Below are 3,174 nucleotides of genomic sequence, written 5' to 3'. Positions count from 1 at the left end.
CCTCCCAAAGTGCTGGGATTACAGGCTTGAGCCACCGCGCCCGGCCAATACCCCAAACTCTTTATGGAGAAACATGTTTCCCCTTGAGGTAGTGGATGGAGTTGGGAGAAAAAGGAGATGCCCATCCCTCTTTGCCACAGTCCCTTTCTATAGATTATAGTCCAGAGATAACTCAATATTTTAAAATCATAATAATAGAGAGTTATCTTGGTTTAGCCAATGAAGAAGAACAAAGCTGGCTGCTCTTTTTGAGCATCAGAGGGAATAAAAAATTATTAACCGTGGAGAAAAGAAAGACATGAAGTCATATGGCTGATAAACTGCACCAATGCTCTCCTGAGGAAAAAGGGGGCACTTAGTATTTCATGTTGCAATCCAGTCAAATATGTAATCAACTTTGTTTAAAGATCTGTTCTCAGTGGTATGTTCTAACTCTATTCTTCCTCATGGGTTTCTGCTTCCTGGCTCATCCATTTCTGTGTTTCTGACTCTTTTTTTTTTTTTTTCCTTTTCTGTCTGTTTCTGTTGCCTTTCTCTCATTTTACTGGATTCTCTCTTGCCCTCTCCTATTGAACTCTTTTTCTGTGGCTCTGTGAACTCATCTATTGCCCTAATTGTTTTTCCCTGTCTCTTTCTCTGCCTGAATCTTTGTCTCTCTGCATTCTTCTGACACTGTCCCTTGCTTCTTCTTTCTCTCTCCATGTGACTCCCTCCTTAGATTGAATCCCGGAAGCGACTTGCCAAGACAGTGCTGGTGTTTGTGGGCCTGTTTGCCTTCTGCTGGCTCCCCAATCACGTCATTTACCTGTACCGCTCCTACCACTACTCTGAGGTGGACACCTCCATGCTCCACTTTGTCACCAGCATCTGTGCCCGCCTCCTGGCCTTCACCAACTCCTGCGTGAACCCCTTTGCCCTCTATCTGCTGAGCAAGAGTTTCAGGAAACAGTTCAACACTCAGCTCCTCTGTTGCCAGCCTGGCCTGGTCATCCGGTCTCACAGCACTGGAAGGAGTACAACCTGCATGACCTCCCTCAAGAGTACCAACCCCTCCGTGGCCACCTTTAGCCTCATCAATGGCAATATCTGTCACGAGCGGTATGTCTAGATGGACCCTTGACTTTGCACCCTGAAGGACGGTTTTGCTTTATGGCTAGACACGAACCCTTGCATCCATTGTTGTGTCTGTGCCCTCCAAAGACCCTTCAGAATGCTCGTGAGTGGTGTAGCTGGGGGTAGGGGTGGGGAGACCCAAGTAATGGATCACCATTATATTTCGAAAGAAGCCATCAAGTCTTAAGTTTTTCATTTCAACTTGTGAACGTTTCTTCTGATGTGAAGCAAACCTTCCCTTTTTAGAAAAGGGAACAAGTAGAAAATTATTTTTTAAGCATCAAGCCCTGTTAAACGGTTGTGACCAATGATGTCATAGAAACTGTATGATCAACCAGATTTATATAGCAGAGAAATCACACATTGAATTCTTACTTTGTGAAAGACCTCACCGTGTCATTTCTTTAAGCCGACGCTAGTACTTTAGAAATATGACTTGACTTTGTTTTCAGGAATATCTGTAATACACAAACCAAGGAATAACTTTTATTTACACTCCTAATATGAAAAGTCAATCCTGTGAAAGAGCTCCATGTATGAGGGACACTCTCCAAGTTGTTAGTAATGGAAGCTAGTTTGATATAAAACAATCTCTAAGCATTTATTTTTTTTTAAAAAAGATGTTACTGAGGACCTAGGAGAAATGCTAAATACATACTTTAAAAGCAAAATACAACCAAACACATTGACACGTATATAAAGATCCACGTGTGGCTATGCATGATATTTCACACTCTGAATTCTTACCTGATGGAGGTCTTGTTTGCTGCTACAGTTTTAATCATCCAGGGTGCCATTCCACCATAGAAGAGAAATCCTTTTAGGAAAAAAATTCATCATGCTATTAATTAATCAAATATCTATAAATGCATAAAGTACAGTATTTATTCTTGATACATAGGTTTTGAGTCAAGTGTATTTACTTGGATTTGTCTTTGACTGCTATACTGAATCAGTAGTTTCACTATAAGAAAGAAGGGATTGGGCGGATCACGAGGTCAGGAGATCGAGACCATCCTGGCTAACACAGTGAAACCCTGTCTCTACTAAAATACAAAAAATAGCCGGGCGTGGTGGCGGGCCACCTGTAGTCCCAGCTACTCGGGAGGCTGAGGCAAGAGAATGGCATGAACCCGGGAGGCAGAGCTTGCAGTGAGCTGACATAGCGCAACTGCACTCCAGCCTGGGCGACAGAGTGAGACTCAGTCTCAAAATAAATAAATAAATAATAAAAAATAAAATAAAAGAAAGAAGGGATTGTGTCTGAGTAGAAATAGGAACACGTTTATATTTAGTGTATGCTTCTGCTAATGTTTGTGGAAGGAAGTGAATAAAANCTATGATTTAAGAAGAAAAACAAAGGGAATGTCAGCTTTTCTAAGAGGTATTCTTAAAATCAAGAGAGAGTGTGAATTGTACAAAATGGTGACTATAGTTAATAACAATGTATTGCACACTCGAAAATTGCTAAGAGTAGATTTTAACTGTTCTCATTTTTAAAAGATAAGTATGTGAGGTAATGTATATGTTAATCAGCTCAATCCAGTCATTCCACAATGTATACATATTTTAAAACATCATGTTGTGTATATATACAGTAAATATACACAATTTATATTTATGTTTATTTTTAAAAATTGAATTAACATGAAAAGAGAATATCAGCGGAATGGTACTTCTGGAGAGAGGAGAAGGCATCCTTCAGGGCTAGTTTAGAGTGAGGCAAGTGGTTATTTGGAGTACAAAATTTAAGGAGGCACTCACTCTCAGGGTCATAGAGCTCAGAGTCGGCACCCTCAGGACCTGAAAGTGAGCACCTCCTTAAATATTGTACCCCGGGTGTCTCGCTTGCCTCAACTTAGTCCTGGCTCTGGTATTCAGAATAATATTATGCAACTGATGGGGATCCTTCTTTCCTGCCCTAGATACAAAGCCATTGTCCGGCCAATGGATATCCAGGCCTCTCATGCCCTGTTGAAGATCTGCCTCAAAGCCGCCTTTATCTGGATCATCTCCATGCTGCTGGCCATTCCAGAGGCTGTGTTTTCTGACCTCCATCCC

The 3,174-nt window shown here is 41.3% G+C and overlaps 1 long non-coding RNA gene across 1 annotated transcript in view; it reads left to right on the top strand.

Moving 5' to 3' along the window:
* Positions 1-2,054, top strand: part of LOC108544086 (uncharacterized) — a 6,044-nt gene extending 3,990 nt beyond the window's left edge. Inside the window, exon 3 of the long non-coding RNA XR_001889733.1 lies at positions 719-2,054. This is a non-coding gene — a long non-coding RNA (uncharacterized LOC108544086). The remainder of the gene's footprint in view (positions 1-718) is intronic.
* The last annotated feature ends 1,120 nt before the right edge of the window (positions 2,055-3,174 follow it).

Source organism: Rhinopithecus bieti, unplaced genomic scaffold, assembly GCF_001698545.2.
Source record: "Rhinopithecus bieti isolate Rb0 unplaced genomic scaffold, ASM169854v2 scaffold_25764, whole genome shotgun sequence".
Lineage (NCBI taxonomy): Eukaryota > Metazoa > Chordata > Mammalia > Primates > Cercopithecidae > Rhinopithecus > Rhinopithecus bieti.
Note: the sequence above shows the minus strand (reverse complement) of the source record. Positions and strands in the feature narration are given on the sequence as shown.